Raw genomic sequence first — 27,320 nt, forward strand, 5'->3', positions numbered from 1 at the left:
ATACCTATGAAATAATGTTCTTACCTACTGAGCCATCCTCTCAGCCCCAAAGAATAATGACCACTGAGATTTTTTTTTAATGAAAGAATAGAGTCAAGTAAACAAAAACAATTCACTTACCTATACAACAACAGCATGATGAGGTCCATATTTTCAAAACTGAGCCCTACTTTCTAAGCTTGACCTGAACATATCTGTAACTTATTCTTCACTCTAATTTATAACATCATAGTGAATTGTAGCACTTCTAATAGAAAACAATAGTCTAATAGTATAATTAGAACTCAGTTCAAAGGCTTCTTTGTGGTTAGTCTGAACCCCCTGCCAATTTGTAAAGTCACACAAAATGATTAGCTGTGAAACAAAAGCTGCCCAACATATTTTACTTGTGCTTCAGTTTATTCTCTATTTCAATTCTTTGTGTTGGAACACATTTTTGTGTGCAAATCTCTAGAGTCTTAGACAAAGACACTGAATAATATTAAGTTCATAGACATGCATTACAAAGTTTAAAAAATAAACTTATCTTTTGTTTTTGAAGGTTCTCAACCTTTCTAATGCTGTGACTTTTAATAAATACAGTTCCATGTTATGGTGATGCTGCTACTTCATAATTGTAATTTTGCTTCTGTTGTGAATCGTAATGTAGATATCCTAGATGATCCTTGTGAAAGGGTCCTTTGATGCTCAAAGGGGTCATGATCTGTAGGTTGAGAAACACTAGTTTAAAGCTAATGTTCACTCTTTGTGCATCAAATTCTCCGTAGTAATGTTCTGTTGTGTATTTTAACTATAACCTAGTATTTTGGATTTGATTATTTTATAGAGTATCCTACACTTCTAAAAAAAATGATGGTATCTCAGCATAATACTTTTTGCTTCCATGACACCAAGCTTCCAAGACCTCATTTACCATGAAAGTCAGTATCTAGTAAGGGCATCAAGCTCAACAACTGTGCTCCAGAGGCTGGACAAAAGGTGATTTTCTTTTTGTTTTAGCAATGCCAAATCCACTGCCAACACCAAAGTGCTTAGTTTCTTTGATCTTCATTTTACAGAAAGCATATTATTTGTAATCCTTTAAAACCAGACTGAAATATATTTTATGGATATTCCAAAAGTTAGGATCAAAACAAGCATTTTTTTTTGCTTTTATTCATTGGTCATGTGTTTTTATTTCCTCACATATAACTCTCCACAGTAGCACATTTCCTAAGAGACTGACCATGTTAGGATGAGACATGTTAATATTAAACAGCTCAGTACATCAGGGAAAAGCTTATTCAAGCTTGAGTCAATTCTGAATGAAAAAACTCCAATTGAGCCAAAAACTGGACTTCACCATTAATTCCAGTTTGGTGCTCTTTAATGCTGGCTTTGTGATAAGCACTGTGTTGAGCACTAAGGGATAAGCTATAAATGAAATGAATAGTGACCTTGCAAAACAAATAAGTTCCTTGTTGGTTAGAAAATCTTCTGAATGTATCATCACCTGACCATAGGGAATCATGACACCTAATTCCTCCTATAACTTATCTCAGCACTTCACTGGCTTGAACCTTCTTTTGAATGATCTCTTATCTTCTGATGTCATTCTAAATGTCCCTGGAAACACAAAAAGCTCAGTTGTACCCTGATTCTTCATAAAAATTGCAAAAGTAGGGATAAAACTAAGCTTCTGAGCAGCCATACTGCAATGCCAACTTGACCTCCATGCCATCTAACAATCCAGATTTTTAAAAATATATTTCCAAATTCTGGACCCCAGATTGGTGCAGAGAATCTCAGTACCATATAGCATTTCAAATCCATCACTACTAAGTTTCATGTTGGTGAGTCAAAAATTGATATAACCTTCTGATGTGATAGGCTAATTTGGCAAGCTTCTTTGAGTTTTTGTATTCAGGCTATTGTGAATTTCAAGTTGTGCTTTTCAATATTAACTTCTGGTGCCAGTAATTAGAAGTTATCCTTGCTGTTTGTATCTTTTGCACCCAGTGCTAGAATATATTTGGGGAAAAGGAGAAGAATAAAAGTATATGGCTACATGCTAGTTTTTAAGAATGGGAGAGAGAAATGGGGCAGGAGAAAGGGAAGGAGAGAAAGGCAAGAGTGGAGAAGGAAGAGGGAGAGTGGGAGGGGAGAAAGGAATGAGGGGAAAGAAAGGAAACAAGGTAACTAATGGTATTAGTTACAGATCAAGAAAGTGAAATTCATTACTCTATGGATAACTCTCCAACCTTTGGTTGTATGGTAAAATACCCAATTGATACAGAAATGGAGAGTAAAGATGAGCTGTTCAGAAAGAGTCAAATAGGATGTACAGGTAGCACAAATGCTTGTCAACAGGTAGAGCTGAAAAAGAAATCACTGACACCTTGAATTTTTAGTTTCGATAAGAATGCTAATTACTACCTTTCTCATTCTAAGAGGTTATGGTAAAATCCATGCTCCTAATGTAAAATGCATTCACTGTAACATGAATGTGCTACAAGACAATGCATATTTCTCTAGGGAGGTGACTTGAAAAGAGTTTCCAGCTTTTTGTCCTTGAAGTTTAAAGATTTTTACCCTCAAACTTGAATGCATGGTTTGTCATTTTTAAAAATATATGTTGAGACAGGAGGGTCAGAAGTCCAAGATCATCTTTTGTTGCAGAGCAATAATGAGGCTAGCCTGCGGTGCATGAACCCCAGTCTCTAGAATGAAATAAAATAAAATAAATAATACTAGAAGCCTCACTAGGTATTTGATTACTAGAAAAATATTAGATAAGGTTAAATTCATTAAATAAGATTTCCTGCAAAGAAGCAGCACAGGTTTTTAACCATGACACCTTCTAATTTTGTCTGAGAAGTAGGAAAAAAAAAATGTGACTGAGACCTTCCCTCTCCGCTCAAAGGCTTTTAGATTTTCTCCTCCATTTAGTGAGTGTGTCACAGAACCAGAGCTGATTGTTGCTTTTCTCTTAAACTGAGTTTCTGACTAAAAGGCAGCTGCGTACAAACAGGACTGACATGATCAGAGACTGCCCCCTGCCTTCCTACATAGCAATAGATTTCTCCTGATGTTTTCATTAAAAAAAGAGAGAGAGAATCTTAACCGAAATTTAAGACTTCTGGTATAAGCTGTCTATATATGATATATTTTATCATTCAGTGACTCTGAATGAGGAAAAAATAAGAGACATTTACTGTGTTAAATACTACAAAAGATTATCTTCAGACATTCTACACTCCAATAAAGGGATCTGATGCTGGATTTTTTTTTTTTTCAGTTAAGCAGGGGGGGAAAGAAAAGAAAAAAAAAAGAAATGTCAAAAATACTATTTAATACAATCACAGAACTTAAAAACTCTAGCTATTAAAATTTGCTTTAAAGCACAAAATATATGGATAGAAGGCTTATCAGAATGTCTTGCATCTATATCCTCTGGTAAACAAGGAAATCATAAAAAATCCCCAGGTAAATTTCATTTGCCTTCTTTGGTTCTGAGGAAGTAACACTTTGCCCTGGAGTATTTTGCTACAATTGGGGTGCTCGGCTTGAAATCTGTCTCACCATTTTCTGGGAAGTGTTTATGGCTCTCTGGTCAAGAGGTGAAATAATAATGACTAGTGATCTGTCCATGGCTGGAATTTATAAGAAACTCCTCAAAATCTCATATGATGAAGGATTTCTTCCTACTTAATAACAAATCTCCTTACATTCTTCCTGAATTTCTAAATCAAGAGTTTTAGAAAGACATGCCCAGTGGACAGAAGAAATCTCCCTGGAAAGAAACCCAGTGGTGAGTATTGGGGTCTCTTCCTGTTCCCTGGTCAGTTAGTATTTGCATCCAAGTGGAGGAATTTACTCTAAATGACTCTCTTTTGTTCCCCCAAAACAACTTCCCTAGACTTAAAGAAGTGTCAGGAATACAATGAAGACCCAGGCTAATCCCTCTGCCAGCCTCAGGTGCCTGAAAAATCCTCTACAACTGAGATGCCTGAAAGAGCTTGTATAGAATTTACTTTTCCAAATTTCACGTGTGTCCTAAATGTCTCCCGCAATGTGTTTATTCTCCCTAGCCAGTGTTTCCCAAATCCCCACAGCTCATCAGATCAGCAACTCTCTGCTAAGCAGTTGCCTAGAGAAATCAGACTGGCTGCATGTGCTGCAGTCCCCTGGCCGAAATCAGCTCTCAGGATCGGGCTGGCCTTGGCGAGAGCGCCTCTCAAAGGCAAGCTTGCCTTCGGGTGTCAGGCTATTCAAACTCCTAAGCCTAAGAGCGCTTTCAGCACACTGGCGAACTTTCTGTCCTTCCTATCACAGAGTGGGCTTCACTACTCATCTCTTGTCCAAACTTCTCTTTTTCCCCAGAATGGAGAGAATAGCCTAAAGAGCGAAATATGGAATAAAAAGAATAACTGTCACCCTCGTTGCCCTCGTCCTCATAATCGCACTTGCTGTGGTCCATTTCCCCTAGCCGGGTTCCTCGGGAACTGACAAAGGAGACCAGGTTTTGGTTGATGGTATCTTTCTCCCAGGCCTCAGTGAGGTATTTTTCCATAGTAAATATTTCATAGGGACTCATATTTACAATTTTCAAGTAAAACAAGCGTCTCCAGCCTCCGACAGAGTCAACAGAAGTCGCGCTAGAAAAGAAAGTATGAAAACATTCCACATTTGCTAGCGTAAAAAAAAAAAAAGACACGTGGGGAGTTTTCAAAGAAGAGTGCTTGATTATTTAGAGAGGAGACATACGTTTTTCGCTTTGATATTTATAAACTACTTTTCACTAACAAAGCGAGTCTACAGATGCAAGTGCGGTGCCGTCTGCGGACTTGGCTGCGCTGTCGCCGCCACCTGTGTGGCGAGCATCATACAGGAGCATTCAACAGATGCTTCAAGCAAACTGTGATGGATTTCTTTTTCTTGCGTTGGGTTAAAAAAAAAAAAAACCCACGGGTGGTGGACAGTATGTTCATTGCCAAATTAAATTTCAAGGCCTTTTCAAAGTGTTTGAATTTATTAAAGATAAACTCTCAATCCTCAGACGCCCTTCTTACAATACAGTTAAACCCCTTCTCACAAATCTGGACGCGTGAAGAGAAATATAGGGCACCAGGGCACCCAGAATAAAGAGAAGGCTTAACTCTTCTCCTTTCTCCCAACTCTTCCTCCATTCCCGGGTTCTGTAAGCTACTGGAGTCAACAGTTCCATAGCTGTAGATGGATGCCTTCCTGTTAGCATTTTTCTGGGTTTGAGCCTTCAAACCACTATGTTCTACCCTTTGCCTTCTCTTCTATATAAACACGGCTTTGCCCTTGGGTACCAAGTAGTTGCAGTGGTCTCCATCTGTTGCTCTGATCCAGCTATCTCCGAGCAGTGGGCAAACAGTCTCTATTTCTCCAAGCAGCTGCTCATGCTGCAGAGACACAGAGATACCCCCCCCACACACACACACACAAACACACAGCATCTCTTTTCATTCCCCCTGTTCTGTTCTGTTCTGTTCTGTTCTTTTCCTCTTTTGTCTGCGAGAGTATCTCCACTCCTAGGCTCCGTTTGGCTGTTACTGGGGGCTTCTTGGTCAGGTGGATCAACCTCTACACTGCAGCCTGGACACAGCAGGCATCTGCCTGGCCCGCAGCACTCGAGAGTTAATGGTGAAAAGAGTTCGGCTTGCTGGGGCTTCAGCTGAGTGTACAGTCAAAAGGAAGCTTGTTTTTTCTTTCTTTCTTTTTTTTTTTTTCCTCCCCTGACCTTACTTTTGTGTTTATGCCGTGATAGCCTTTGCAGAGGCTGGGCAACTAACTGTGCCTCCTAAACTCTGTTGGAGATACTTTCAGCTCCCCGAGAAAGCCGAATGAGCTACTTTCAAGGTCTATTTCGAAGCCCTTAGCAGGGTGTGTGGGGTGGCATCAAGAAGGAATTAAAAACTGCCTTCTTAGGTCTTGAACGCCAAGGGCTTTTCTTTCTCCCTTTGAATTTAAGAGTAGGGGCAAAGGTAAGGAAGCCAGCCACCAAACAGGGTTGTGGCCTTTCATATCTGATCCTGTCATTTTGTCAATCATTCCTGATAGAGGGAGGGGTGAGAGTAGTAAGGAGACCCTCAGAAAGAGTTTCAAAAATCACTGAAATGTATAGTACTTTGAATATGTGTTACAGGAACTGAAGCCACCGCCCCCACGTGTGTGTGTGCGCGTGTGTGTTTCTACCTCTTATCTCTGCCTTTCTGTGTGCTTCTTTCGGTCTCTCTGCCTGTTTCTGTGTGTCTGTCTATGTCTCTCTGTGTCTCTGTGTCTCTCTCTGTCTCTGTCTCTCTCTCTGCCTCTGTCTCCGTCTCCGTCTCCGTCTCTGTCTCTCTGTCTCTCTGTCTCTCTATCTCTCTCTGCAGTATGTGTTTAAATTTGAACCTTTGGGGTCGAATTTTGAGACTGTCCCCATGCCATATCTGGTGCCATAGATGACCTCAGTTTCCCTGGGTCCCGAGCCGTATGAATCAAGTTAATCACTTCCCCACCCACGCCACAGGGTCTCACGGTTCCCTGCCAGCAGATTCTAGACGCACTAAGATTCTGGTCCAAACAGGCCCGGAACAGTGTAACCCTGAGCACTGATTGGCTCTCCTTGGTTCCTCGTTGGCTCCTCCCCTCATCCCTGGTTTTGCCTAAGAGCCCTGTGCAGCCTCACTGGCTCTGGGTAGGCGCTCTGGTGCTCACCGAGGTAGCTTCCTCGGGTGCACCGATCTTTATGATTGAGCCCTTGGAGCAGCAAGATTGTTAATCTTGGTTGCTCCTTTGGCCTGTCTATCCCTTACCTTACTATTGCATATGAACTTTTCTTCGTTCTGAACATCGATTGTCGTCGGCGTCGTGGAGATCGTCGTGGTGCTCCGGTGGTGGTCTTCGTCCGCTTAGAATAGTGTAGTTAGTTAGGGGCCTTCAAAGAAGAAAGAAGAAGCGATTGGCGCGGTGATGCTGGAGGTGTCAGTTACTATGCTAGAGTAGGGTAGTGAAACAATACCAGCCAAACCTTTCCGGGGGGCGCAGGTTGCCCACAGGAGGTCGACTTGCCGGCGCTGTCCTTCGCGCCGAGCTCCCTCCGTCCTTCGTTGCGGCGCGCAGCACAGAGCAGCGCACTGACTGCCGCGGGCTCCGCTGGGCGATTGCAGCCGAGTCCGTTTCTCGTCTAGCTGCCGCCGCGGCGACCTGCCTGGTCTTCCTCCCGGACGCTAGCGGTAAGTTGGAGCCCCCGGGCGGCATTGCTAGCTGAGACCCTAATGGCTTGTGCAGAGGATGAGGTAGGGGAGCATAGACAGGTCCCAATGGTAGCAGCCTGCAGGACCGCACTGGTTCGGGAGGATGGTTGGAGCGACTCAGAGCGCTCAGATGGCGGGGAGGCTGGGGTCTCTGGAAGAGACAACGTAGGTTTCACTAAAGGAGCAATGGGAGGTTGGAGGACCTGACAGGAGATGTAAGCACTAGAGGGAGGCAAGGATCTAGGGACCCTCGCGCTCAGGGAAAGCTATGAGAGTAAGACTGGGGTGGGGTCTCTACAAGTAAAGGGAGGGGGAGGAGACCAGGGAGGGTGGGAAGGAGGAGGAGTAAAACTCAACTCGGGGTTTCTCTGGTCGAGGGGTTGGGCTGAGAAAGGTGCAATCGAGTAGGGGGATGCAAACTGTTCACCTTATTTAGAAATCAACTGGAGCCGAGTGGGATGGGGGCTGAGGGCTTGAAGTAATGGGAGCTGGGCTGGAGGTCGGGGCGGGGGGGGGGCAAATGATCTCTATTATGTTCTCATTGAAACCGACCCTCATTTCACACGTTAACTCTGGGAGATAACACACTGCGGATCTGTGTCTTGGTCTAACAGCTGCTGGCTGAATTTGAACAGCGTTGCTGATGGTCACGTAAGTTTAAGAGGATAGTATAAGGGTATCCAGCGAGGCTTTTATTACTTTACCTAAGTCATTTGGCCACAGTTTTATATTTTGAAAAGAATTGTGGAAAAGTCTCCAACACTGCCTCTTATCCAGATCTCTTTGCTCAGCTTAACCCCATACCATGGAATTGCTAAACATAAACAGGTTGCTGGTTCCTGGTGCGACATAAAGTTCGTCACTGCAAAACATGTCTGTGTGTCTGTTTCTTTTCTGCGCGCCGATCCCTTTGCGTCTTGCTTCCTATTAGATGCTAGTAGGAGACTAGGTGACAAACAGTCTGCATTATGTTTGAGACCCCTTATTTTAAGTGACAGAGCCCCTTCAACAAATACAGAAGGTGACATTCAGCAGTTAGAGGATATTTAATTTAGTTCAGAATCACTGCCAGTACCTGGCAGGTTCTTCATTAATATTTACCAGTGTAAGTCCCATTCAAGGAAGCTTTTAACATATATGCCCCTTACCATATACCTTCTCAATAGGCTAAGCACGGAAAATGTCCATTGGGGAGAAATGGGATTGAACTCAAATGTTGCGTGGGGGGGGGGGAGAAAATGTTGCGCAGTGAGTAATTTCTGCACTCCCAGTTTGTTGCAGACAATCGTGACCTCACATAAACAGTGGTTGAAAAAAAGATGTGGTATCAAGACAGACTTTAAATTTTTCATTAAGAATTATATATATATATATGACATACATACATACATACATGTGTATATAAAATCATACACTCTGACAAACAAAACATTAATGCAGCATACATAAACTGTCACCTGAAGTTCACTGCGCAACGACAATGAAAATGGGCAATTAACATGCACCACAGAAAATTATTTCCTCATTTATTTTGCAGCATCTCTCTCATACACACACACACACACACACACACACACACACACACACACACACACACTACTGCCCTTTAGGAGGAATATAATTTTGGGCATCTTTCTTTTGGGAAATCATCTACAACTCCCTACCCCACCCTATAGGTAGGCGCTTTTTTTTTCTGCCTATACTTTGAGGAGGTAGACCATAGGGTATTTAATTATGTTTTCCATTCACTTAATTTGTTCTTCTGGTCCTCTTGGGAACTGAAAAAATATATTTGTTCTGTGCACATCATTTCTCTCCTAATAGCACCTATCATCTGCTGCAGCAAGCCCAACCCAAGCCCTGCATGTCGGAAGGTGGATAAGGCTGATTGCAGTGGCCAGGTAGGATTGGGGTGCTTACACCAACAATGACAGGAGTTTTCCATCCCACCATAGAGACAGGAAGGCCTTTTAACCCTTTCTCTGTTGTCTTTTGGGTTTTTTTCTGCCATGTAGAGTTGTCATGGATGACAGTGATGACTTTTTCAGGTAATAACACGACAGGCTTTGGTGCAGTATGAATTCACGGGAAAAAGAAGAGCGTGAGACCTGATATTTTTGAGAACCTCCTGGATGCCAGGCAGGGATTCAAGAGTACTGAATATATACTTTATTTCATAAAATCTTCATAGCATCATTATGAATAGGAAAATCGTATGTCAAATGTTATTGATACCAACCAATTTTCTCCCCAATTTCCAAAGATTCTCTAATAGATTAAGGCAAAGAAACACGAGGTGCTTCTTTGTGCTCACATGGTTACCTGAGAAGAATGTATCTATTCTCCAGCAACAGAAATAAAAACTGAAGGGCTGCAGTCAAGGACTTGCTAAGCATGTCCAAGACAGTACGTTTGATCTCCAGCATTGCAAAAACAATTCCCTAATTTTAAGCTCGATACCTGTGACAATGTGCTCCTAATCTACTAAGGATTTAAAAAATATGAGCACTGACACCACAGAAGACGGTATATTTCCCCTCTAAAAAATAAACTCTAAAATTCTGTTAGGTTTGCAGTATTCTCAATATTGTTTGGAATTTAACTGTTTAGGAATATTTCTTAATTTGGCTGATAAACACCCAAACCTCAATAATAGTCTGAAAACTGAATGATTCCTCAGCGTCTTCCTGTTTTATTTTTGTTCCTCCAAATAAAGGAAGCACAAAACAATCATAATTTAGAGTAAAGATTGTCAGCACCCAACATGAAGTGTCTTCAGCTGCTCTTAAATTGTTCCAAGCCTGAGACTGAAGGCTGCAAAACAATAGTCTCCAGACTATTTGGTTAGTATCATTAACAAGTGTCTTATCACTTCACTTACATAACAGTGGAATTCTTCAGGAAACAAGGGTATATATCACTTGTGTTGATATTATTTTAGTAGAGCATCCTTGAAAGCTTAATGTCTAATGAAATAAATGCTTAGTTAGTTCATTAACTTAGGTACCCATAAGCCAACTGTGAAAACTTGACTACATTGGGGTCAATAAGATATTATTGTAATATAATAACACATAGCAATATAATATATAGTGGTGTAATAAATTAACCTTACTTGTTCACTGTGAAACATTATAACATACTTTGATTTTTTAAATTATTTTGCAAATCTGTATTTTATATTATCATTTGTCATCAGTAAAAAACAGCTATGTTACTTTTCTGTGTATTGTACTGTTGAATCTCAGGAGAAAATCACCAATCATCAGTCTAATGAATTATAATCTGTCACTGCGTTCAACCAAATATTTTAAGATTTCTTTAAATACAGAGAACAAAACTGCAGAACATCCTAGTAATGTCCACTTCATACACTCAGCATTGCATCCAACCGAGAATGTAAGGTGCACCATCATTTAACCGGCCACTATTAGGCATTTTAATGCACAATTATAATAGTATGAGCAGGATTTCAAATAAGATGTACAAGTTCTGGAATGTTGAGTTTGTATCCTGCTACCCAGCACCTACCTCTGCTTTATCTTTCTGCTGATTCCTCTTTCCAGCTATGATTAAGACTTTACCATCTACACTGTCCTAAAGACACAAGTTATAGCACACGTATACATCTAGCTGCCATTTAGTATTATAGTTAAAGTTACCCTGATTCATACATGGTTTAATTTGAAAAGAAATAGAAAAATCTTTTGACCCAAAAACTGCCTTTATGGCCCTTTGCATCACTTGAAATCCTACATTCAGGAATATTTTTCTTTACTTTTGGTAGTATCCTCTTTTAGCCACACATGTCTACTTAATGGGCTAACAATGTTATTGCCTATTAATGAAGCATAACTGTACTATAGTTATCAGAAGGCTTTGAGAACTGCACTATCTCATACAACACCATATATTGGTGTGCTAAATTTCATACAAAAGTGTATCTTCATGCATTCCTAAATATACATCTCCTAACATCAGGAAACACTGAAGATGTATAGATGGTCAGCCATTTCATTTGCCCCAAGTTTCTAAACATTCTCAGGATGGTAAGTAGAAGATATTTTCTGGGGTATAAGAAAGGGAGTACGTTTCTGATCAAAGCAGCGAATAAATGAGAAAAAGAGACTTAATTGAAGTCTCCCCGGAGGTAACATCAATTATTGTGATAGGTAGTTTGCCAAGCCTTAGAGGAAAGAGTGTGAGTAGTGCATTTGGCCTTCAACAGAAGATGAGACAGTTGGACTGGCAGTGCAGCAGAAATCCAAGATGTATTATTTAGTAATGACAGGCTTTGGGGTGCATATATTGTGAAACCTGAAAACAACTCAATAGTATGAAGCTGTGTCAACTAGTGTCCAGACAAAAATATCAGTGGATTAAATAGCTACAGTGGCCATGAAAACATATTTCTTCTTTAATGTCATTAGTAAAATGCCTTTGACTAAATGTCTTGTGTTCACATCTTTTTTAAAGTTCATTTTTAAACTCATATATTTTATATCAGGAATCAAGACTCATTCAATGTTTTTTTTTTTTTATGTACAGCTCCCTACATTCAAATCAAGAAGATTTGATCAAGTTAGCAAGTAGTTACTCTTAAGACCATATGCTGCATACTATATAATACACATGTATAACAGGTTTATATATGTTTTCTCATTTAAGCCTCACAACTATCCCACGAGAAGGTAATAGTATTATCCAGGGTTTGAATATTGGAAAACTGAGGCATGGAAGCAGGTGAAATAATCTACTCAACTGTAATGAACAATCTCAGGTCTGAAAGCAGGCGCTCCTGAATATAGTGATCATGTTATTACACATTAAAGTCTCTTGTTTATGTTAGGCATTGTTTTATAGTATTAGCCCTAGACTTTGAACAGGTGGATATGGATATGGAGATACTGACAATCTCCCTTAACAATTGTCAAGACAATAAAACGGGCATATAGCATTTCAAGTAGATTTAGCCATCCACTAAAAAAGCCAGATCAAATAATTTAGAAACATTGATTCTAGCAGACTGGGAGGCAGGCAGCTGAGTGAAAGGTTGTTGTGAAGCATGGGGTCTTAATATCAGCATTCATGAGCAAGGTGATTTTAATTTTGAAGCCTACCTAGGCTACATAGCAAGACCCTTATTCAAAAATAATAAGTCTTGTCTCAAAAAGGGAAAGAAGAAAAGCAAAGGCCATGGGAGGTACAGATTTGAACACAAACAATGAAATGAGATCAGGGAAATAGTATATAGAGTGATAAGACAAGCATACAGGCTGCTACAGTTAAGTATGCTCAGTTCTATATAGTGCGTATTGATGTCATTGCAACATAGACCAATCATATTTACTCATTTTTAGAAAGCTGGGAACTTGTGAGTCAAGCAGGAAAACTGAAGTTCTGGAAGTGAATAACTAGAATAACAGAAAGCTTCTAGAGTTATTGGAGAAACATTAGAAAATAGGGAACAACTGTGGTATGAAGCAAACATTCCTCAGGCCTATGTGGCCTTCCAGGTCTGTCTCATACTCTACCGCCTGCAGCAAGCTTTTGACAACTGGCACTTATCTATAAGGAAGGCCTTGTCTAAAATCTGTATTCAATTAGGAAATTTAAATTAATTGTGCTGCCAATCATAGGAACTTAATGTTTTGTACCTCTAAGAACTCAAGCATTTAGCACAATTACTTCCCTGGACATAGTTTCAGACAATTAAAAATTTATAAATCTTAACTTAGATTAGCTAAAGTTTAGTCCTAAAGTAGTTTTATTTTTAATTTCACAGTGACATATACACATGCCGAGTGCGAGCACACACGGGTGTGTGTGTGTGTTTGACTATTTGGTTGACTAATCTCTAGGTGGTATACATTTGCTAATATGTAGGACCATATTAATATGTATTAACATGCTTAATATGTAGTTCTATTCCATAACTCACTATTATTTGAACTTTAACCAGTTAACTCAATGATCCACATTATTTTTGTGATGTGGGTTGATGGGCAAGTCTAATTGTCTCTTTTTTCTAATTATAGGATATCAGAAGTTACTATTCTTAAATTGCTTACAGTGATAAGATCATGAATGTGTAGGTTTCATAATTTTAAACATTTAATGTTAACTTTATGATTTATACCGTGTTTGTACATCATTCTGATTTTTGATTAGTCATTGACTCCTGGAAGCTTAATAGGTCCATATCATCTACTTTCACATATGATGGAAAAGAACTTGAGGAAATTTGATGCTTTTATTCTTGTGTGAAATAAATCCACAGGAGCTGGCACTATCTAGCAATATTTTCAGACCTATATTTAAAGGAGCAAAAACGAATGGGTTTTTGATAGACTTATTTCATTATCCTTTCATCACATATTTACTTTAAAATCATTGCAAAGAATGTATAAAATAATTATGCAGTACAATGATTATTCATTGATACCATAATTCTTCCTCTTCCAGATCTTATTTAAGTAGCCAATATATTAGATTCATTAGGTGGGAGGATTAGTTCCCTCCTTTCATTGGTTAACAATCTATCTCAATTTTTAAAATACATCTATTACTGAAACTCAACCTATTTTCTAAATTTTATTTAATTAAATCTATAAAATGTACTCTCCATATGCAGCAAATATATATTCCAAATGAGTCAACTATAAGATGAATAAACTCTAAGGATAATGGAATTTCATCAAGTATTATTTTAAGGTCTTGGTGTATCTACAATGCTATTTTAGATGATAGATTGATAGAAGCTAACATACATGTTATATAAAACTTCACCAAAGAAACTAATATTCTATTTCCCCCTCAGAATAAATGAGAGGGAAATGGAACTGACCCATTTTCCTCAGATCTACCACTTCTTTTTATCATTCCCATTCTGATTGTAGACTCTTATTGCCAGTCCTTTAACTAAAACTGCCAAAAAAAATCTCCAGTCCAAATGTGAGCTGAACACATACTCCACTTTGATCATAATGCACAAATAATGCAGAGAAGTTAAAGGGTTAATAGCAATAGAATGACTAACTAGTTGTGAAATGCCAAAATAATTAAAGTGAGTGCCAGGTACATTGTGAAGTAATGAGCCTCCGGTAAGGTAGGACTTCGGCAATGACAGCAGACAAGTTCTCATGCTTAGTTCAGTGGGAATTGTACAGTTTTACCATAAAGAGTGGAGAAGAAATCTATTTTGCTGACTATAAAGTCAAGAAGCAAAAGCCAGGCATGGTGGTGTGTGCCTGTACTCACAAGGTTGAGGCAGGACGGTAGTGCACTGGAGGCCAGCCTGTGTTACAAATCAAATTGTTATGAAGTACATAGCAAGGTCCTCTCTCACATCAAACACAAATAGAGTAAGAAATAACACTTAAAATGCAAATGTTTTACAATTTTATATATACAATGTAGAAAAAGCCCCCGACTAAAGTAAAAGATCATCTAATTTTGGCCGGACGGTGGTGGCACACGCCTTTAATCCCAGCACTCAGGAGGCAGAGCCAGGCGGATCTTTGTGAGTTCGAGGCCAGCCTGGGCTACCAAGTGAGTTCCAGGAAAGGCGAAAAGCTACACAGAGAAACCCTGTCTCAAAAAAAAAAAAAAAAAAAAAAAAAAAAAAAAAAAAAAAAAAAAAAAAAAGATCATCTAATTTCATACATAAAATCATCAAATTTTCCATTTGAATTTTAAAGAAACTAGACATTGTACTTATTACCTGGCACTTAGCATATGGTGTTTTATTTTATTTTTGTTCATTGCTTTTAACTTAATAGTTTAGAGTTCAGTGCTCCTATTTGCCAGTCATGATATCAAAGGTTTTATAAGCATTGTCTTGGATTTTAAGTTGAGTACTAGCTATCTATTTTATCAGGTCATATATTCACAGATAAAGTTTTTTATTCACGTTTATATGCATAGGTCATTATATAGTTTACTTGAATATGTTTTGTCTGAGTAATATTAAAAATTACAGGCACTATGGAAAAGTTTTTAAGCTGCAAAGTTAAGAGTTAAGTGACCAGAATTCTAGTCTTTTCTGCACTCTATATCTTTTGCTGTTTAAAGAGTAAAGCCTGGACAGGTCAGTAGTAGAGCACTTAGTGAGCACACATGAGAGTCTTTGGTTCAGTCTTCAGTACTGGAAGAACAAAAAGAGGGGGTAAACTGAGTGCTTATTAATGTCCTCTCAAATACTATAAATTTAAGAAAAACTTCAGTTCTGAAAATGAGTTCAAATAATAATAATGGGGAGATAATAAATTTTTCCATATCACGAAATAACAGCTATGATTTCTTAACAACACAAGAAATTGTTATACAAACAAAAATCAGTTCTCTGATCTCGAACCTGTAATTGTCCCATTCACTCCAGTTCTACATTTGAAATCATTCATCTTTTAAGGGTAACTAAGTGGAAATGTCTCTTGTTTTTCTTTTATTGCTTGAAGTGAACATAAGTGATTTTTACTAAGCAAAAACAAAACTAACATAAATATGGCTTGTGACCTAAATTAAATGGTAGTGCAGCTCCAAAACTTACAAAAGGGAATTATTTAATGACATCAAGAACCATAAAGGTATACTTTACTGTTAACATAGTATATCACTTACCAACTTCCTTAAGCTATATAAATGTTACTTGAGGAATAATTAATATTTTTTCAGTAGAATTTATAACTAATATCCATGGCTGGGTGTGATGACCTCAGTCTGTAGGCCCAGAAATTGAGAAGGGGAGCCAAGAGGATCAGAAGTTTCAAGGTCATCTTTGACTATATATTGTGTTCAATAGCTTAGGTTGCATGAGACTATGTCAACACACACATATGCACATACACAAATTCTAGCCATTTTTATTTGTGTATATAACATGATTATACCTCAGGAAGAGAAATTGATGGCTTTAAAAACCTTTTTGAGCTTTGGAAATGTCTTATAAACACACAGAAGTCAAAAAGGTGAAAGTTAAATGAACCAAAAGCTTCACACAAAGGTATTTCTAACAACAGCACAATTTCAGGGATTCATATTGTCAGCCTGTGAACATAGATAATTGTTACCCACAGTAAAAAACAAAGTTGGAGCTATTTTTCATTTCTTCATTTTTACTAGGTATTACCTAACAGGTACATTTATGATACTCTTCCTAATATCTATTTATATTAAATGTATGTTATGTATACGTACACATACACACATACAATTCTGTTTTGTTGACAGGGACTCATTGTGCAGGTCTACCTCTCACTCTGTAGACGAAGCAGGCCTCAAATTCATGATTCCCCTAACATTCACTTCAGAATGTTGGGATTGTATATGTGTACCACCACACCTAGCATATTTCAAGTATTTTCTATTTCTTGCAATTTAAAAAATTCTATTATAGGGTTAAATTTCAGCTAAAGATCCATCCTTACATTCTAGACTGTACTTCCTTCCTCTTTCATTTAACTGATTTTCTAACAAAAGCAACACAATGCTCAAAGTGCTTAAAATATAATCACATAACACCCTTATTAGTGGTAGGTCTGCTTTTTACATAATAACAGCATCCACATCTGGTCATATAGCTCCTATATGTGCTCTTATTTTATTTTCAACTGAACTACAAATTAATTAGGGCCCATATTTTAGCATCACTTACGCAAATGAGACACCTAATAGTAAATATATTGAAATATTGTATTCGTGATCACGCACTTAATTGTACAACCAGGTTGAAACAATACCATGCTTTCTCATTTAAGATTACGCAGGACTTCCAGTACTCCCTCTGCTTTCTATGTTATGGATAGTTTCACAGAAATCTTGGTATATCCTTGGTAGTAGTGTTTGCCTAACGTGTGAGGCTCTTAGTTTTATCAACTGCATCATTAAAACAAAAGTTATATGGAGGTCTGTGTGTGTGTGTGTGTGTGTGTGTGTGTGTGTGTGTGTGTGAGAGAGAGAGAGAGAGAGAGAGAGAGAGAGACAGAGACAGAGACAGAGAGACAAAGACAGAGACAGAGAGACAGGCAGACAGACAGACAGAGACAGAGGATAGAACTTAACTCTGGAATGATTAAAATGATAAATGTGTGTTTCTGCAGAAGAGTAGACATTCATTTAAATGTGGTCAAAGGTTATATAAACATAGTTGATTGATGAGCAATACGTCTTTGATGAAAACCTTAATAAAAACCAAATCACTTTCTGTAGAATAAATTGGGATACCAGCCATCCCATTGTACTTTAGCCAAGCAAGGTTTTCTTGAAAGTCAATCAAAGTCGGTTTGATTTCCTCTTCTAATTTTCCCAAATTTCCTCAACTTACTATGCTTTTTTTCCTCTTACAACTATTAGCCCTACCTTGTTCATATATACTGTGATGTTCAAAGCACATGTAACAGAAGGTGCTTTCAATTTTTTACAATGTCACTTTCTACATTATTGTTGAATGATGCTATAATAATATATGTAACACTGATTCTTAGATTTAAACCTTCCTTTCTTTCCAGAAAAAAAAACTAGTAAAAATCAAAATATCATATTATTTTGTTGCAAAATCACTTTCCAGTGGAGAATTCCCAATAAGAATTCACTAATATCTTGCTTAACATCAGTGTTGCTAACTTCCAGGCTAAAGTTGAACTTCATGACTAAAAATTGTCTGGTTCATTAAACATATTCTTAGATTTATATGGGACACATAGGTGATTAGTGTGTAAAGGCTTCAAAGGACAATGATGGTCATGGGTACATGTACAACTAACTAGAGGCCATTATTACAATTCCGTGCAACCTTTTCTGACCCCCATATTAGAAGTTTTCTGCTTTTGTATTCAGAGTGTCTTTGAATCTTTGGGGGTGACTTTAGACACTAGAAAGAAGAGAAGGGAAGGGAAGGCCATTATAGTTTGTTCACAGCTCCTATCAAGGCTCCCTTTTGATCTCTAATTGCTTTCCCATGAAAACCATATCCAAATGGCATTTCATCATTTTTAATGAATTTAAAATTGTGCTATTTGTGTTCATGTAAAATCATTTCAAAGTAATCATTTAATTTTCCATACTAAGATCTTAAACTTTGGCACCCAAGCCTCTTCTTGATCTGATTTAGGAATCATGCAGATTTCTATCATCATCGATGGAGACTTATCTTTTGAAGCCTGACAGAAAATATAGCACCTGTACTTAGAGTCATATAACTGTCAAACAATAATTTGATGTCCATTTCCTCCTTTGCTAAAATCACTACTATAAATTATATTGGTAGGCAACAAAAATAAGGACATTATACTGTAAAGAAGTATTAAATAGATGCCATGCATACAATTAGGAAAGAGTACCAGCATGTAAGTAAATAAAGATCTGTACATTTGATTCTGATATCATCAGTCATCTGATTATAAAGTAACTGTTAGTTTCCAATACCTAAAGGCTATTTATTTTTGCTAGGTTATTTTTAGTAATATTAACAAGGCACTTTATAATTTTCAAGGTATAGACAATGCTGTGAAAGTAACCATGAATTAAATACTAAACATTCTAAGAAAACAATAGAATTAAAGTATCCTCATATTTCTAAGAATACTTACATATATGAATATTATACTAATATATGAAAATCCATATACTGCATATGGGCTTTTGGAAATAAAAACATTAAATATAATGTTCTTGTGTGTGTGAGAGAGAGACAGACAGAGACATACAGAGAGACAGAGACACAGAGAGGGAGAGAGAAAGAGAAAGGGAGAGAGAAGGAAGAAAAAGAGATGGGAGAGAGAACTAGAGAGCAAGTGAGTGTGAGAGCAAGAGATTTGTTGCGGACAGGGTCTGAGCATTCATTGAGGTCAGAGGATAACATTCTGCCATCAGTTCTCTCCTTCCACCTCTACGTAGGCTGCAGGGATTGGCCTCAGGTTAGCTGGACTGTGCTGCAGGTGCTTTATCCACAGAGACATCTTTCTGGCCACTACTATGTTTTAATGATGCCTAAAGTAAGGTTAAGATACGGTTCTTGACTAATTTTTGGTAACATGGACAGATATTATTAGTGCTGAAGTCACAGAGATAATTCTAGTCTTTTAACTCTGAATTCTGGTTCTTTTCCCACATCGTTCACTGCCTCTTGAAGGCTGTGTGGCATAATAAGAGAAAGCTTTTACAATTTTGACTACATCACACTGTCCTTGAGAATCACGTCATGCTTAATAAATTCAGAGTGAACAGAAAATACATTTGCATTCTTGGCTTCAAAAATTAGAAAATTTGTACAAATAGGTGAATACCTTGAAGACGATGGTTTTTATTATTACTGACACGAGCATAGAGGACATATTATGTTTGTGTTATATATCATGTGCATGCATATTCACAACAGGAGGAAAAGTAGAGTAATTTTTGAGGCTTACATTAGACTGAGCAGTCGATTGGCCAGATACAGTTATTTATGTTAGCTTTGATTTCTAAATTTGAACAACTGACGTCTGAAACAGCTCAAGGCTGGATGCTTACTCTCGAAATTACATCTCTTAAAAATGTACAAACGCAAGCATGAGTCACTAGCTACAGAAGTCCATCTTTAATCCATTATGTCATTTTCATAAGGAAACAAACCAGTGACCTTCAGTCATTTTAAAGACAATGCCTCTGAGCAAAAGTGTAGGTGAAATATGCTATCACAACAAGAACAATCAATGAACACCGGTAAAAAAATAGCTTTGTAAAATGAAGACTGTTGCATTCTATAACTATATTCCCATATATACATATATATGTATATTTTGTATATATATGTATATATTTTTATATATGGGGTGGGCTTGAAACTATATTGAAACATTGATTTCATGTATCATATTGATACAGAGAAATCATATCTCCTTTTGGGGTTCTTAGTGTCATTAGTAAAACAATTAAGAATGGACTCAGATGAAAGCATAAAGTAAATTTTATTAGAATTTACAGAAAAATTCCAAGCTGGAAAGCCACAGAAGCTGCCCAATGAGAGAGAACGGAGGAGCAAAGACAAAAAGACCATGCCCTTTAGGCTGGCATGCACATCTCACGTGGCAAACAAATAGCCACATGGCAGGAAGGCTTCAAAGAAAAAAATGAGGAAGCCCAAAAGGTTGAATAGAAAGCCCCCAAGGAGACAGAAGGACCACAAAACAGAAATAGAGAGAATCTAATAAAGAGCCAAGTCAGGATTCAAACTGTGAAGGCTGGGAGCACATTTTCCATGGCACCTTAAGTAACAAACAGCCCAGCAGTTCATAAATGTGTCAAATACTTATGCATAAAATGCACAATATCTGCTCAGACCCAACACTCTCCTCCAGGACTGAGTTAGAACACAAGACAGGAGGTAGACATCTTATGATGGCTTCTCCAAATCAAGAATGTGTGAATCCTTAAATACCTCAGTTCACTTCTAAAATTGAGGGAACAACTATTTATTAGTTTCAAATTGATGGGAAAATCATGTAAGATGTTATATATTGGGCAGAGGTCTGTCATGTAAGGTTTTATTCTTGGAATCCAAGGTGGCAGCAGTGTTAGGACAATAATTTATCTCTGTGCCTTCTGCCTAGGTAAAGGACAAACACACAAAGTGGCAATAGAAATATCATATTGTTATTCTGCTATCCATCACCTTGTGGGTGAAAGGGAGGAGTCAATGCTTTTTAACAAAAGCAGTTGCTTTTAACAAAAGTACCTGTTTCACGCTGGGGAGATATTTGTTTAGAGGATAAATCACTTGTTACACAAATGTGAGGACCAGAGTTCAAAACCCAGCATCTATTTAAAAGTTCAAGTCTAATGGCCTGAGTTTGATTCCTGATCTCATGGTGGGAGGAGAGAAGCGACTCCTGAAAGTTGTCTGACTTCCACATGTGTACTGTGCCACATACCTGCCAATACACATACACTACACGTACAAATGATGATGATGATGGTGGTGGTGGTAGTGGTGGTCATGAAATTTAAATACCTTGAACAGCAAATCAGCCAGCAAATAGATTTCCCTTTGGTTTGTCAGATCTTATTGAACTTTTGACCATTGTTGCAAGTATCACTGACAGTGCATTCTATTGTCCTCTTGACAAGATACAGTAAGTTCAAAAGGCAATATCAGATGAGGACAGCAAAGACTGAGATTTTAAAGACTGCATGTAACATGAGGTGAAATCAAAGAAAATCTAAACTAACAACCCAACACAATAAAGCAGAAAAGTACCTTGGTGTTTAAATAACACTCAGTGAAAGAGAACAAAATTGTTTGGAACAGTGTGGACGAAACAGAGAAAATCAGACCCTCTTTATGCTAGAATTTATATCAACTACACAGCTGGCAGAAACCACAGTGTTAGCCGTCAAAACATGGTTTGGGGGACGATAAAGGTGCAGCAGGATAGAGATTTTTTGCACCTTCATGGAGATGCCTGCCACACAGATATAAGCACTTCCCCAAACTACTGAACTACTGACTAAACCACTTTCAGAATGAGTACATTTTATCACATATTAATCATACTTCTTTAAAGATTCCTTGAAAACCGAAATAAGCAGGAAAAGTATCCCTGCAGTCTCTCTGTGGCCTCTCTTTGATCCAAAATGAAGGGCGTGTCCTTCTTCTTCAGTGACTATGATAATCTGCAAACGAGCAAAGAAGCACATTCAGCTCTTTTGTGACGCTAGCACCCACTTGCTCAGGTCTCCGCATTGGCATTTTCATGATGTCTTCGGTAGGCATTGCATTTGAAAAACCTGCTTTTTCACTATTATTTCAACTGAGATTCCATTTAGTCTTCACTGCCTTCTCAGGCATTTTAAAAGACAATTTTGAATGAAATTACATTTTTATAATAGCTTTATAAGAGTAGGCTAGGGGGAGCCGGGCGGTGGTGGCGCACGCCTTTAATCCCAGCACTCGGGAGGCAGAGGCAGGTGGATCTCTGTGAGTTCGAGGCCAGCCTGGGTTACCAAGTGAACTCCAGGAAAGGCGCAAAGCTACACAGAGAAACCCTGTCTCGGAAAACCAAAAAAAAAAAAAAAAAAAAAAAAGAGTAGGCTAGGAACAAAACAGCAACAATTTGTGTAATGCTGAGTAAAATCTCTTAAATAATCACAGAATCATCCTCTATGTCACTTCATAAATCAAGTCGTGTCAAACGTAATAACACCATAATTGGGAAACTTTAAAATGTGCACTTTAAAACATGTATTTGTATTAATATATTTAAATATATATTATATATACTATATAAAGTACAGTGATTCTCAGGGCAATCTTGCTATCTTGAGTCACTGCCCCACAAAAAATTAGAGAAATCAAACTTATTGTGGAAATTTAAAATTGTAATAGTTCAATAAGGTAAGGAGAAATCAAAGACTTGAGCTGATAATATACACATCATAAAATGTAGCTGAAATTCACAGTTAGCTGATGGGGAAAAGATATGTTGAGAGACTAAAATATTACCATAAAGATGGATGTGAGCCATGAGAGACAGATACATGAAAATTGCCATAAATTTGAAGCCAGCCTGGGCTACATAATTCCATTAAAAAAATAACAAAGAGAAGAAAAAGAAAATTTCATGATTAGACTTGAAGGACACACTCAGAGAAGAATTAACTTTAGTGAAGGAAGTCCTCTGTTTTTCAGAATTAGCATTTTAAAAATCTACCCTAAAACGTTAGACAGGTCAGAAAATATTTTTACTTGCAAGTTTCAGAGAATTTTTTTTAAAAAAACCTACAACATTAGATGCTTTTTTTTCATGGAGGAACAGAAATGCTTCATTATAAGATGCCTGAATCTTCTCATGTGAGGGAAAACCTGGAATAAACAAATCCTAAAGATGATTATTACAGCTCACATTGTTCTGGCTGCAATACTCGCATACGACCACTAGGGGGCCGCAATTCCATTTGCTGCAGTTCTGTGGCCAAAACCAGTTTTATTCCCTCCATGGGTACTGTAAAATTAGGCAAAATTAACTTAAATAACAATTGCAACAGGTAGAGTAGATTACTACCGTGTAGTGAGATATGCTTTGTTGCAATGCGACCTATACTTTGTTTCATGTAAATCGATAATGGCGTTGAAAAGTGCGTCTTTACTAAGCACAGACTCTAACCTGTAGTTGAAAATAACTGGTAGATTTTGGATCTCTGCCTCATGGAATGTGTTAGGGAGAATAAGCTTTATGCATCTTTCCCCCAAAGAAATTGATTTACATATTATAAGTATTTTGAAGTTTCCATAAAACAGAATCTTAATTTTGAACATTTAATCTCACAGTCATTGCAATGTATCTTTGCAATTAACTTCTCGAAGTGACAAAAGGTGCTCATACAGAATTATAAATATTAAATCTATTTGTAAATATAATTTAGATAAGAAGAGAAATTTATTTTTATCTAGGTTGTTTGTCTCCTATTTGAACTCACAACTGTCATAAAGAATCAGAAGTAGAGTAAGTTATTGGTAAAATACATTACTTTTTGGATACTGGAAATATAATCACATCAAATTATTTAAATTGTGACTTTAAAAGTCACCATATACATATTTTATATTATTCATGTCAAGTTCTGTTGATAGGTCTCAGTTAATTAATTATTTTAATAATCTTAAATTATAGAATGATGTTTTCTATATATTTTTCATAATTCTAATAGCATCTACTTTGCTCCATTTTACTTGGCTGATCAGAAATATTTACTTTGTATTTTAGGAAAATACCTATGTTTGAAACATCTTGGTCATGTTTGTAGTGTTTAGAGAATTTTTTTCCTGTTTAAAGTAAGAAATTAGCATTATTAAAAGTTTGTCCTAGTACAAAAAATGTACCTAATATTTGTTTTGACTTTGATTTTGCATTCTAAAATAAATGGGCACAAAATTGATGCTTTTATGATAACGGACATTTAAATGATGATGGTCAAGTGTTATTTTCTTTCCCAGAGGCTATCGTCTTAGGACCTATGGATCAAGTACTATTTAACTGTAGCTCTGTAAATTGTCTTATGTGAAATCATGGTTCAACTTAACATTTGATGTAGAATTTTGCTGATTTACTTATAATACCAAATTGACATAGGATTTCCTCTTTAGTAGAAAGACAAACAGTGGTGCACCTGCTGTACTGATGCTTCATTTGGAAAACTTGGATTTAAGATTTTCATGTGGAGTTTGTGGATAGTATTCCTATTATTTTTCAGTCAGGTCAAGCCTTACCAATGAAAATTGCAGAGATACCTTGACTAAGACCTTACTTATAGAGTTCTTATTATACTTTTTTCTTCATGTTTAATTTCAGGGTTCTCAACCAATACCTGCAAGCATAGGCCAACGAACACTGTTTTCCCAAATTAATTGTAAGTATACCCATAAGCATGCCTTGAGATTCTTATTTTGAATTAATATTTAACCGTTATATATACGTGAATACAATTATTTTGAAAACTTAAGCCTGTCCACAAAATACTAAGACATAAACCATTAGTGGCTTACTGCATGTGAAAAAAATTATCTAATTGATTAAAAACCATTTTAATGAAACCTAAAGCAATTATGCTTTTATCAAATTATTTTTTATCAAGTTATGTGTGATACAGACACCCTTACCAGTTTGCAAACCAATATCTCAACTTTGTGATAAGAAAATATAAAATCAGATTTTATGTTGGGAAAATTTGGTCAATGATGAAACATTGTGATCTCTTGATTTCCTCTGATAGTGACAAACTCATAGTTGTGATTTGGAATAAGGAAATCAGGCTATCATTTCCTGGTGGTAATTTTTAGAAAGCAAAGCTCTTTAAATATTCTTGACAAATGAGGTTGATAGAGTACTTGACCGAGTAGTGGAAGATGATAGAGTACTTGACCAAGTAGTGGAAGAAACTGGGTTCCATCCCCAGCACCAAAATAAAAGAGTTATCATCATCATCATCATCATCATCAATAACAACTTCTTAGGCCAAGTATAAAGAAGGTAAGGATCTTTGTTTTTAGTCACAATTCTGAAAAGCAGTAAAGACAAACTATCAATCATTAAAGATGAAAAGCAGAGAATGGAAGCTGGGCTTGTTGGCACACACCTTTAATCCCAGCACTCTGGAGGAAGAGACAGGTGGATCACTTAGTTCGAGGCCAGCCTGGTCTACAGAGTGAGTTCCAGGACAGTCAGGTCTACATAGGGAAACCCTGTCTCAAAAATAAAAAGAAAAAAAGAAAAGAAAATGAAAGTAAAGGAGGAATGACTGAAGGAAGGAAGGAAGGAAGGAAGGAAGGAAGGAAGGAAGGAAAGAAGGAAGGAAGGAAGGAAGAAAGGAAAAGAAAAGCATGATTATGTTCTCTGTTAAATTTCTCACTGTCATATTTATGCAGTTAATACAATAAAATGAATTGACAATTGGAGTTTTGGAAGAAGAATTGATTATTGCAGAATCTAATTTATTGCTATAGGGATATTTCAATGTGTACTTTTAGTAGAATGTTAATATACAATTATATATAAAAATAATCAGTGCAAAAATAAAGTGAAAGATGTAAGCCTAACTTTCAAAAGATATTCAGAAGGAAATATGGTTGGGAATGGGACTGTCTGCTACACACATAATTGATGATTTAAAAAAATGAAAGAAGAAATCAGTGAGTTTTTCAACAAGGTGGATATATCAAAATGGCTATATTAAAATGTACCTATGGTCATAACAACCAACATCAAACTGTCCTGCCAGGTTATTAAGCACATCCAAATTTAATGTGATGGCAAACATAACACTTCCTGTATTTAACATGTATTTAAGGGGTTCTTTTACTCTCTCTAGTTTTCCATGTGATGGAAAAAATGAATCCTTAGATGAAATTTAAAAAGTATAAAGTAATGGCTTGCCTCAGCACAGGTCAGTTCTCACACACACACAGAGGAGGGGTTGGTACCAAGACTGAAACCTTCACAGGCTCTATTGGGCATATCTTCTTTTTAGAAAGGAAGGACAATTCTCCCCATTTTTGAGCCATTCTCTTGTCAATTCTACCAAATTACATGTAACTTTATAAATATTTTTAAAGATACAGTTTTGTAAATATTTAATATATTTAATATTCTGCTAATTTGATTTTGAATTGTAAATGTCAAGTGTTCTGTTTGGGGTTTTATGTTTTATTATACTTTCTTAAAAAGGGAAAATTGTACATTTAGATTGTTTTTATGAGTAAACCTAATGTATTGAAAACAATTTTTATTAAAAAAAAATGTACAAAGTATAAAATTGTGAAGTGCCCCAACAGGAGGAATCTCACTGTAAGTTTATGAAGATCAAAGCATGCTGCAGGTCTTTTCACTGTGTTGGTGAAATAGGTTAACATGGATGTGCAGGTAAGTTTATATGGTATTCACACAAGGTCATCTCATGCTGACCAAGGTCAGTCTTACCACAATACGAAGTCAGCCAGCTCCACCTTTGCTCCCACTCTTTCAGTACTATTCTGCCTTTAGTAAAACATCTCTCTACCTCTATATACCCCACAGTGAGTGTTTCCTAGATCTCTCCCTGGCCCGAGCACTCTTCGTGCGCATACCTGCTGATCCGTGATTCTTACTCAGCTGTTAGAGAAACTTTGATACACAAATTCATCTTAAGGTACCAATAACTGACAAGTTCTATCCCATCTCTCCAAAACCCAAATTCCCCAAGGAGTTCAAAGCAAAATATAACTCAAAAATCCGTGCTTTTATGTAAAGTTTTGAACTACTTCACTTCTCCAAGAGGCTGTGCTTGCCAGGGCATGCCAGTGCCATAGAAACTACATCCTCACTCACCTACTATAAATGGTTGAAGACTAGTTGTTTATTGAAATGATGTAGCTAATGTTCTTAATATGCTAATATTCACTGTATATAGATGAGTACCAAGAGTGCTATTGTAATACCTATATACCTATACACCTACAAGTTATTTTTTTCCAGTAACGAGATTGATATGACCCACATATCCTGGGCAAGTACTCTCCTACAGGGCATTTGTGTTTCTGTGACAATTTAAAAATGTATAAGAATC

The 27,320-nt window shown here is 37.2% G+C and overlaps 1 protein-coding gene across 1 annotated transcript in view; it reads left to right on the top strand.

Moving 5' to 3' along the window:
• The first annotated feature begins 7,138 nt into the window (after positions 1-7,138).
• The window catches only part of Htr2c (5-hydroxytryptamine receptor 2C), a 201,712-nt gene continuing 181,530 nt past the window's right edge, over positions 7,139-27,320 (top strand). Inside the window, exons 1-2 of the mRNA XM_037199156.1 lie at positions 7,139-7,226; positions 24,572-24,629. The gene's annotated coding sequence lies outside the window, so the exon portion shown is untranslated. The remainder of the gene's footprint in view (positions 7,227-24,571; positions 24,630-27,320) is intronic.

This window comes from Peromyscus leucopus, chromosome X (genome assembly GCF_004664715.2).
Source record: "Peromyscus leucopus breed LL Stock chromosome X, UCI_PerLeu_2.1, whole genome shotgun sequence".
NCBI classification, from domain to species: Eukaryota; Metazoa; Chordata; class Mammalia; order Rodentia; family Cricetidae; genus Peromyscus; species Peromyscus leucopus.